The sequence below is a fragment of the Sciurus vulgaris genome (assembly GCF_902686455.1).
Source record: "Sciurus vulgaris genome assembly, chromosome: 3".
In the NCBI taxonomy this organism is placed as follows: domain Eukaryota; kingdom Metazoa; phylum Chordata; class Mammalia; order Rodentia; family Sciuridae; genus Sciurus; species Sciurus vulgaris.
Genome location: NC_136463.1, coordinates 4,984,091 through 4,994,962, shown reverse-complemented (window position 1 = coordinate 4,994,962; position 10,872 = coordinate 4,984,091). Strand labels below are relative to the sequence as shown.

General features: G+C 46.4%; 3 long non-coding RNA genes across 5 annotated transcripts; 2 read left to right on the top strand and 1 right to left on the bottom strand.

Moving 5' to 3' along the window:
- Window positions 1-1,031: 1,031 nt before the first annotated feature.
- Window positions 1,032-5,050, bottom strand: LOC306656586. The gene is made up of 3 exons (XR_013762571.1): window positions 4,323-5,050; window positions 3,870-3,936; window positions 1,032-2,196 (listed from the first exon to the last, which is right to left on the bottom strand). It is a non-coding gene; the product is annotated as an uncharacterized lncRNA (long non-coding RNA).
- Window positions 5,051-5,681: 631 nt separating this feature from the next.
- Window positions 5,682-8,732, top strand: LOC306656585. Of its 3 annotated transcripts, none has more exons than XR_013762569.1 (4): window positions 5,682-5,831; window positions 6,457-6,648; window positions 7,012-7,110; window positions 8,557-8,721. It is a non-coding gene; the product is annotated as an uncharacterized lncRNA (long non-coding RNA). The 3 variants fall into 3 exon arrangements; XR_013762570.1 differs by having other exon boundaries at window positions 6,457-6,661; XR_013762568.1 differs by having other exon boundaries at window positions 6,457-7,110; window positions 8,557-8,732.
- A 76-nt stretch (window positions 8,733-8,808) lies between these two features.
- LOC306655622 lies at window positions 8,809-10,199 on the top strand. The gene is made up of 2 exons (XR_013762305.1): window positions 8,809-9,562; window positions 10,004-10,199. It is a non-coding gene; the product is annotated as an uncharacterized lncRNA (long non-coding RNA).
- The last annotated feature ends 673 nt before the right edge of the window (window positions 10,200-10,872 follow it).

The following is a 10,872-nucleotide window of genomic DNA, read 5'->3' as shown; positions in this document are numbered from 1 at the left end:
TATACAGTAACCCAAGAGGAATGAAAACTCACATCCACCAACAGATCTTACAAAAACTTTCACAGCAGGGTTATTTATAGTAGCTAAAGAGTGGAAACAACCCAAATACCCCCCAACACGGAATGGATAAATTGAGGTATGTTAATAGAATGGAATAATACTCAGCAATAATGAGGAAATGAATGACGGATGTAAGCAACACGGGTAAATTGAGAAGCCAGACACAGAAGAGTACCTCTCATATGATTGTATTTATGGAATTCTAGGACAGGCAGAACTAATTGATAGTGACAGAAGGCAGAGCAGTGGCTGACTGGGGCCAGAGCTGTAAAAGGGTGGCAAATACGCTCTGCATCTTGATCGGGACTGTGGTTGCATGGATGCATGCTTCCTGGACTCTAACATACACGTTGAACAGATGCATTTCATTATGTGTACTTTATGCCTCGACAAAGATGACTTAGCTAAACACAAAACAAGAATGAAGAATTGATCCTTGTCTTGCCTACGGTCTACTAGAAATGCCAGACGTGAAAACAAATAACCATAAACAGCCAGGTCAGTGCTGGAGGAAGTACATCCCAATGGGAACTGCCCTGTGTTCAGTGCCAGCCTTGTGCAGGCCTGTGCTGGTGCTCTGGATGCACAGCCCTAAGGTTCGGATGATCATCCCCCTCACGCTACCCGTGAGAAAAGAGACTCAGACAGGTGAAGTCATGTGTCCGAGGTCACGCAGCTAGAATCAGCGAGCTGGCACTTTCCTCCAGGTTGGCCTGATTGCAGAACCTGTGCTCAACCACCTGCCATAAGAAAGGTATCACAAGGAAGCAGCTTGGGGATTGCTGCAGCATCACAGCCAAGACTACACAGAGGAGGAATTTAAGGATGGATGTACCAAGCAGAGAAGAGGATTAGGGGAAGGGAATTGCAAGGCAAAGGGAGCAAACATCCCCAGCAGCAAAGGTTATGCAACAGTTGTGAGAAGGCAGGGGTTTCCGGGAATGCAGAGACATCTCCAGAGAACAGCCGACGAGATCCAGAGTATTACATGCTCTTCCATTTTATTTTCACTTTTTAAAAATCAGTTTTTCAAGTAACAATTTTATTAGAGGCAGAGCAGACAAGTGAAATGAACACTACTTTTGAGCACAAAGAAATAATCCACAAATCCAAGTTTGTCTATTCTCAATAAATGGGGTACATGTTGTTATATTTCTCTTCCTCCAGAAAGTTAAAGCTACATTCAGGGATCCACAGTTTTTGCTGAGCAGGATTTGTGGCAATATTTCATGGTTCTCAGGGAAACAAATATCCTCCATGTTTTCATCATAGGCTTTCTAAGTGGATGAATTGAAATCACTGCAGTTAGGCAAAAATATTCCATTGTCATAGCATGATTTTTTTTTTTTTTTTTTAGGAAAAACAGCATGGTGGTTGTTAGCTTTCCATTACTATAACAAAATACCTGAGATAGTTAACTTATAAAGAGAAAAGTGACTGGGGATTAGTGCAGTGGCAGGACACTGACCTTGCATTTGCAAGGCCCTGGGGTCACTCCCCAGGCAACACACACACACACAATTTTATTTTGGTTCATGGTTCTGGAAGGTCCAGTCCAAGATCAGGGGCACCTTTGCTTTGGAATTCTAGGACAGGCAAAACATATTGATGAGGCAGTGCATTATGGAGGGAGTGCAAGGTGAAGCAACTGTGTGAGCAGGAAGCAAAGAGCAAGGGGGAAGAGGCTGGGGTTCCACAATTGCTTTCATGAGCAGGCCCCCAATGACTTAAGGACCTCCCACTAGGTCCTACATCCTAAGGTCCCACCACCTTCCAACAGAGCCGCCTCAGGACCCAGCCTTAACATATGGACCTTTGGAGGACGTTCAGCATCCAAGCCATAGCAGTGGTTGAGACCATCAGCTTTTGATTGGATTGTCTGTATTCAGATTGCAATGCTTTCACTTAAAAATTCCTTTAACTGTTTTGCACTTTGGCTTCCTCAGCTGCAAAACAGTGCAGGGGGTCGGTAACGACAAGCTGTACTAGACTCAAATAAGACAGCATATGAAAGGTGTTACTGCAGGCCTGGCAGAGTAAACGCCTCGTGTACATGAGCTGCTGCTGCTTCAGGAAGCCAGCTTGCACACGTCACATCGTTTTCTGTATTTTGTCATGATCCACTCTTCCTGGGAACTATTATATACATAAAGAAGATATGGGAAATCTCAGTAGCATTTAGGATGATTTTGACTCTAACAGACATCAAAACTTAAAATGACTTAAATAAGGAGATTTCTTTTTAAAATCTCACATTCAGCACTTCACCAAAACTAAGATTTAATTGCTCAGAAGACATAACCCAGAAGTATTAAAATGTAAAAATGTGTATCTGAATCAAAACAAGAGGTCTGAAGGTCAGGGCTCAGGGACTGTCTGTTTCAGCAGTTCAATGGCATCTTTCCCCTCTGCCTTCACAGGCCTTTGACTCTTGCTTTGAAGAAACCTCTGGATGCAAGGTGGCTGCGGCCATCTACAAACATCACACCTTCATTATGTCCCAAAGCCAGAAGAGAAACTATTGTTTTTAAAAGCAGTACTTTCCCAAACTTGGCCAGAATTGCACTGCAGACAAGATGGAGGAGGAACAGCTCCCAGAATGGCCTGTGACAGTGCCTGCATCCAGGTGCACTTCCTATGAAATTGCTGGTGCAACCGCTCCAAGTGTAAGCAGCCATCTGTTTGGGATTCCACCTACACTCTGTGTTCTTATTAATAAAATTAAAGATCCCTTTCCTGATTAAGAAGTCAACCTCGATGTGGCAAAGACTGTTTTCTACTATTGTGGGTTTCAGATACCACATCTTAAATCCCATCACAGCACAGCAGGCCAGCTGACTAGAATTTCCCTTTGCACTCAAGAGCCTCAGCAGCACTGGGGACTCCTGCTCTGTTCAGTTTGTGATCCTTTTCTGTCATTTGTCACTAAACTCTCTCTTTCCATGCCAATAAATATAGATCTGCACTAGTCTTGTATAATGGCTATATAACAATTCCACTGACTAAAACTCAAATGTACCAGATCTCACCAGCAGAGTGCAAATGAGATCACAGTAGCATTAACACTCCAGGCCCAGCAGCTCTGCCTTGGCTGCTCATTCAGGGATTCGGATGCTGTCTTTGAAGTTTCTCCAGTAATTTCTGCACTGCCTATGCAGTTGCGCCTCACACATGCTCAGGCACCAGGGCTCTTGTATTTTGCTCCAGCCTCTAAGCTACTGCCTGTGCCGCCCCCACTGGTTTTGAGCCTGCCGCTGTTCCACTAAGCACAACCGTGCTCCGCAGGAGAAGCTGTGCCCTCAGGTGTGAAAGCTACACACTGACCTTTGGCAGAGTGGAGCACTTTCAAGACCTTGCTGCACACTGGGTGGCAACTAGCCTGGGGACAAAGACAGTCCTTTCAGAACCCAGAGCCTCAGAGTCCTTCACAAACTAGCTCCCATAGTCTCATTCTCACGCTTTGTGCCACCAAGTGGCTTAAAACAGTGGAGCAGGTGCTCAGCATTCTCCTTTCAACATTTTTGATTTGTCCCCAACCGTTTTTTTTTTTTTTTTTTTTTTTTTTTGGTGCTGGGGATTGAACCCAGGGCCTTGTGCTTACAAGGCAAGCACTCTATTGACTGAGCTATCTTCCCAGCCCCAACCATTCTTACAAACACAAATTATTCTTCTCTTCCCCCTGTGGTCCCCCCCCCACCCCCCCAACTCATTCATGCTGCAGAACAAGTTAGTGGTAAAAGCATGAACTCCAGAGGCTGGGAACAAATCCTGATTCTGCCAGTTACTAAAGTGAATTTTGGGCATGTTACCTCGTTTCTGAATGCTTTTGTTTCTTCATCTGTACAACGGGATAGTGATGAGTACTTCACAGTGCAGCTATAAGGATTAAATGAGTTAATATACATAAAGACCTTCATGTAGTGAACGCATCCAGTAAACACTATGAAGTATCATTTACCATTACTGCCTGTAGCAGGTCACTTGCCCACTAGTTTCACAGTTTTTGGCAAAAAGAATGCCCTCAGCAAGTCTCAAATGAAAGGAACTTAGTTTACAGGGAGAGAACACTTTTTTCCTTTCAATAATAAACAAAATAATTTGTCTTCAAGGGTAATATGGAGAAACCCAAAGGCTAAAATTTTTGCTGGATGAATTAATAATCATTGCTTGTTAGTATGAGCAAGGGCTACTGAACACTCTATTCAGTATTGTGAGGAAATTAAAAAGAAAAAAAATGATTAGCCATGTGAGATAGCACACACCTGTAATTCCAGGGATTCGGGAGACTTGAGACAGGAGGATTACAAGTTCCAGGTCAGCCTCAGCAATTTTTTTTTTTTTTTTTTTGTGCTGGGGATTGAACCCAGGGTGTTGTGCTTGCGAAGCAAGCAACCTACCATCTTAGTATATCCCCATTCCTGGCCTCAGCAATTTAAGGAGACCCTCAGCAACCTAGTAAGACACTGTTCAAAATAAACAAGGAGGAAAAGGATGTGGAAGGGAAGGAAGAGGACGACAATGATGACTCGGGATGTAGCACCCCTGGGTTCAATTCCTGCCCACTCCCCACGCCAAAAAAATGAAAAAAAAGAGAAAAAAAGAAAACGAAAAAAAAAAAATTATGATACTTCTCCCGCCCCTGAAAAACTTAGAATCAAATTAACGGAGGTAGACAAATAAATATTGTAATTTGAAAATAAAGACCTGAAACATATTACCACATACAGAACAAAATAGTCAAGGCTAAACGCTTCAGAGATCATTGCTAACAGGTCCATAAGAATGTGGAGAGAGAACTGCATGACGATCTCTGCAAATTTAAACTCCTTTCCAGAGGCATAAATTCTGGCCCTAACTCTAGGGCTCGGTCTGCCCTACTCAAAAATGAAACCCGGCCTGAGCTCAGGCACGGAGGGGCATGCCTGGCATCCCCACGACTCCGGAGGCTGGGGCAGAAGGATCGCTAGTTCGAGGGCAGCCTGGGCAACTTGGCAAGACCCTGTGCCAAAAATAAGAAAAAAAAAAGGGGGCTGAGGATGTGGCTCAATGGCAGAGGCCCTGGGTTCAATCCCCAGCACAGAGAGGGGGTGGGGGGGACACGGAGTCAGAGCGATTGACCGAAAAATGACACTCAGATCAGGGGGCGCTCCTGCTCTTTTCATAGCTCAACTTGAAGCTCCGTGTCGCCCCCGGCAGCGTCCAGGCCACACGCGGGCCGCGCCCGCGCCCGCGCCCGCGTCCTCCGCGGCGCTCGGAGCAGCCTCGGCCGGCCCGCGCCCTCGGGCGCCCCCCGCCGCCGGCTGAAGGTCTCCCCGGACCTCCCTCCGCGCCACCGACCCGCCCGCCACCCCAAACGACCCTCTGCGCCCCAGACACAGTCGCGGCGCCAGGAGAAACGCGGTGCGGCCGGGCCTCGGCTTGCTCCTCCGTCCTGACCCTCGAACTTCCCGCGCCTCCCGTCTCGGGCCGGGGCCGCCTGCGCACTGCGAAGCTCAGCGACCTCCACCCCCGCCACCTGACCGCCGGCAGCCACCGCCCCCGAGCCCGCGCCCTCTGCTGCCCCTGGCGGCCGCCCCGGTCTCACCGCGGCTCCGTCCGCGACGCGACAACATTTCCCATCAGCCCCTCTCGCGAGAGCTCCGGCGAGACCGCCGGGGAGAGGCGCGCGCAGGCGCAGTCTCGCGCTCTTTCCGCGGTCAGCCGCGTGTCTGGAAGGCCTGGTGGCTCGGGTGGGCTCCGCTCAGTTGAGCAGCCCCGGACTTCAGCTGATGGTAAGGTCGCGGAGGTGGGGGAGTGGGGCTTTCCTCGACACGGGGGTGGCGCGCAGAGGCGAGGTGACGCCGAGGGTTGAGGTTCTGCACGAGAAGAACGCTTTCCAAACGGCGAGAAATTGTGCAGGAAGAGAGCCGAAACCTGTTTTTGGCGTCGAAGGGCGCCTCCTGGGAGAGGGAGGTCCTTGCAGTCTGCGCGACCCCGTGCGCCCACCGTGGTGCTGAGCGTGCACGCCCGGAGGCCCCGGGTCTGACTCCCCTGTCCGCCCGTGGCACTGCTGAATTCAGCATCGGGGGTGGGGACGCGTGAAAGCACCCCTTCCACTTGGAGTGCCTTGAGGGCGACCCAGGCGGTCGTTTTTATTTAACGACCTCAGATGGTAGTGAAAGGAATTGTAGACTTTGGAAACCTGGTTTTATTATTTTTTCCTCCCAGTACCGGGGATTGAACCCAGGGGCATTCTGTCATTGAGTTACAGTATCCTCGTCCTTTTTATTCATTTTTTTTTAAAATTAATAGATGGGGTCTCGCCAAGTCGCCGACGCCGGGATTACGGGCGTGCACTATCACATCCAGCTGGAAATCGGTAGTTTTGACAACAAAACTTTGTTTTCATGTCTGAAGGGCTTTCTGGCATTTGCAGAGATGAGAAGCAGAGGTGCAGATGGCAGTTTAAAAGTAACGGATGGAACCCCAAAATGAGTAAAGATGGATGCAAGCAGGTCTGGGTGGTTACCAGGAAGGAGAAAGCAGAGATGGTGTAGTGTCCGGTCACATCCACCTCATGCGCTGTGCGGAAGTTAACTTGAACTGTGAGTGCACTTTGACAGTCAAGTCCATTAACAGTACAAATGGGGAGGGTCTGTGCTAGTGTAATTTGAGGCCACTAGGTGTCACTGTTTGAAGTCAACATGGATGCCATTGTATATGGGGATGAAACAGACGTGGAAAGTAAGATTTGGAGGGCTGGGGTTGTGGCAGATAAGTTTTGGTTGCTGGGATTTGGGAGTTTGTTACTGGTTGAGCTGAGGAGGATTTAAAGTTATCCCTGACTGAAGTGACATCTTTTGTGAAGAGTTCTGACTTAACTGAGCTCAACTTTTTGGACACATTTTGGAAACAAATGCCTGAAGGTAGTTGCTATTTGAATGAATTATGACATACTCATTTTTCTTTTAGATCGAAGGTATTGGCTATGGACTTAGAAGAAAGTCCTGTGAAACCCATCATCTTAAAGTATTGCACTTAAGGATCTTTGTGATGAAATTTCTGTAAATGGTAAGATGTTAACTCTGGTAGAACTGCACAGGTAATGGTCCCCTTTAAGTATTGGTCTTTTAGGTTTGGGGATGTGGGAGTCTTCCAGGATTGTGGTTGGCCAGATAAGGGAAATACTATGAAATTCTTTCTGCTTGATTCTTTGCTTAGCATACTCAAAAATGGTATTTATAATAACAATCCTTATGAGGTAGATTCCCTCCCACCCCCCATACACATAGTCTGCTGCTGAGTAAATAAATTGAGGCTTAGGGACCTCTGTCCACAGTTAACATAACTATATTTCTTGAGTTAGGTTGTATCATTGCTCCTCAGCTGAGGATGGAGGATGCTCCTGGTATCTGGTGGATGCTGCTAACTATCCTACAAAACACAGGACAGCGCCTGTGAGAACTTTTCCACCCAAAATGTCAGTAGAGTTGAGGTTGAGAAACCCTTGGAAACTTTTAGATTAGCTAGAGGTCTGGGTTTCAGTCTCGTCTTGATACCAAATAACAGCACCAGGGCTCTTCATTTGCAAAACAGCGTTAGTGGGTTTCAAACTTGGTTATATGTCAGAACCATCCACAAAGTGTTAGAATGTACACATTTCTGGACCCCACTGCAGCCATGGATGAGAATGACTCTAGAGGGTGTTCCAAGAATCACGTGTAGCCAGTCCCAGGGCAGGTGTGTAGGAACAGTTAGGTGCTCTGATCTGCTTTGAGCTCGAGGATTTTATTACAGCAAGATTATAGTGATGGCTATTTTTAAATAGCCTGTGGGGCAGATGTCTAATCCTCTATCTCAAAAAACTGAAAGCCACATGCTTGCTCTGCAGGAATGTTTCATGCATTCAGATGGATAGAGAAATGACCTTGTGTGGTATTGTCATCTCCTGGCAGCAGGTGCTGTTTATGCAGCTGGCCTTCAATAGACTAGCTAAACCCATGAGTGATCTGCACCTACTCAGGCATTTTACTGACATCCTAGAAAGACAATGGAATTTTGCCTCTTATTCAGCTATCAGGCACTCTGCTGAGGTGACCTCGTGTCTTTTTAAAAGGGCAGGAATTGTCAGTGAGCCAGGTCTGGGGCATTGGCTGCATCCAGACACTAGATGTTAAAAACTTTTGCCATGGAAGGAAAACATTCTAATAAAGTAGACGAGGTTGATGGACAGTTCTCATGAAGGAAGTAAAGCAGGACTTAATAAGAAATCATTGACCTGCTCTGGCAGGCGGTGCTGTGGGCTAGCAGATTGGTGAGCTGAGTGCATGATGATGTCAAGTTATCCCTGTCTGAAGGCAAGGAAAGGCCTTTCTGTGTGGAATGTGGATATCTGAAACTCAGCTTTGCAAGTTTGCCTTATGAGAAGTTCATGATTTTAAAGAGAACTACTTGAGAATCACTCTTTATATCTTCTTTAGTAGGTTTTTTTTTGTTGTTTTTTCTCTTCCTCACCAGGTGCAGTCTCAGCCTCAGTTTCTGAACTTGGGAAAGGATCCTCTAGCAGCCACATTGTGGCAGCCACCGTGGACCTGAACCCCAAGTGGAATGTCTCTCGTGTAAGCAGAGAAGTCCTTCTGGACAGGCTTGGGTGAGGGTTAGCTCTTTTTGTTCCCCCTGCCCTGGACTTAAGGAGGTGCTGAGCAGCAGGGAGGCCTACTGAGTGAGGCAACTGTAAACTGCTTCGCCAGAAGGCAAGCGGACAACTCCTCTCCTGCTGTGCACTTGTTTCTATCTTATGTGTCCCTCAGAAGCCCCACAAGCCAATGATGGCTAGTTATCCCTGTCTGAAAATCTCAACTGAGGGAAAAGAACCTATTCTGAGGCTTAGGGGTGTGGCTGCCTGTTCCAGAAGTAGTTCAGGCTTTATAAGGATCAAATGAGTGGACTCCGCAGGGAGCTGTGTGCCTTGCTGAGATTCCAGTCTAGCGATCATCCCTTCAGACCTGAAGACTAAAGTTCTGCTGCCCTATTAACATCTGTCCCCTTCAGTGATGGCTCTGAAGGCACAGGCTCTGAGAGATGACAGAAATGGACAAGCAGCCAGTGCTTACTGTGGAAGGAGAATGCCTACCACATATTTCAAGGAAATGAATGTGCCCTTTGAAACTGAAACAGGAATGTAAAATATATGCCAGCTTGTGGCAGTGAGAATGCTTTTACTGACCTTGCCTCTGGCAGTGTCCTGACATTTAGAAAAGAAGGGTGCCACGGCCCGGCAGAGCTGTTGGTTTCCAGGGCTCTGTCAACAGCACCACGGAGCCCCTCTTTCTATCTGAATGGCATTGCTGGCACTGGGCCACTGCTTGGGCAGCAGAGGTTGGCACATGAACAGGAAAGAAGCAAAGTGGTATTGTGGGCATGATATCTCTTTGTTTCTATTTAAATGCCAGGCTTGAAGTGGACACAGATTGCCTTTCTTTTCTGATGAAATTGGGAGGTGTGTGTGGAGTCTACACATAAGGTCACATTTTTGTTTAATTACCAGGGAAGTTGCAATTGGGGTGAAATTTAACCAACCTGATAACTGGCCCCAGTAGCTTAGAGCCTGCAAGTTAAACAAAGTGAAAGGGTAGGTCCGCAGGGGGGGAAGATTTACATCGTTATCTGCTTCTGAGTGGACTTGACAAACCTCAGGTAAACCTTGAGGTTCTTGTCCAGAGGGAGTTGGATATAAATATCCCTGCTGCTTAGTGGGAGTCTTTTCTGGCCACTCCCCTTAAGACACTGGCTCCTTACCAGCCTGCACTGAAACTTTGATAGTCCTTGAGCTCTCCCAGTGCACATACACCTGTGCATAATGGTTAGAATAGTCCTCTTAGACTGCTTACCTTTTGCTTCTAAATTAATGTTTGGTTGGGACTTTCTTAGTTGGCCGTTTACTTGAAATTTTTCTGTTTTACAGGTTATCTCCCAGTGCTGCCCAGTGGGATATGCACAGCCCTGCTTCTGCTAATGCCTATGAATTAATCTCCCCCAAACAGAATCATTTAAGAATTCTTCGTGTACAACCAGAGAAACAATAGTTGTACCCCATTTGTGTACAATGAATCAAAATTAAAAAAATAAAAGAATTCTTTGGGTTTCATCCTCAGAAATAACCAAGGAATTTGAGTGACTGAGTGAGATCATGTCTACTTTTGGCAGCTAGTGAAGTTGGGGTATAACTTGAAGCATTTGAACTTCAGTTTAGGAGGTCTGGGTGTAATCTTATGTGTAGATGAGACTGCAGTGATTGTAAGCTGAAATTGTTAGTGTGTATACATTGTAGGACGCTAAGGGAAAACAGATGGTTGGCCTCAAAAGACTTTTCTCAGTGGGTTTCCAGAGAAGTCTGTTTCCAGTTTAAAATTTGAAGCACAATTGAAGGTTTTTTTGTTTTGAATTGATTCACTAGCAATGTGGATTTCAGATTGAGACCCAAAGTTAAGAACATTATTTGTTCTATGACTTGAGAACTTTCTTAGGAGTTTCACAGAATAATACTGAACCTCAGTTACCCAGAATTTAATCTGAATATTTTCTTATTTACCTGCTGAAGTGATTGATTCTCTACCCCATGAATGTATTGCCACCCACATACATGGCTTTCTTTTACCTTGAGTCTAATGAAGCATTGATAAAGGTACTACTGGCACTTAGAGAGTTGGTGGGCATGGGGAAAGAACTATGACTCTTGGGTGTCAGGGCAGTGCAGGGCTACCAAGGCAATCAGATTAATGTTAGTGATCATCACTAGGTCATGGACTGTGATTGTCAGGTTATCTTATATAT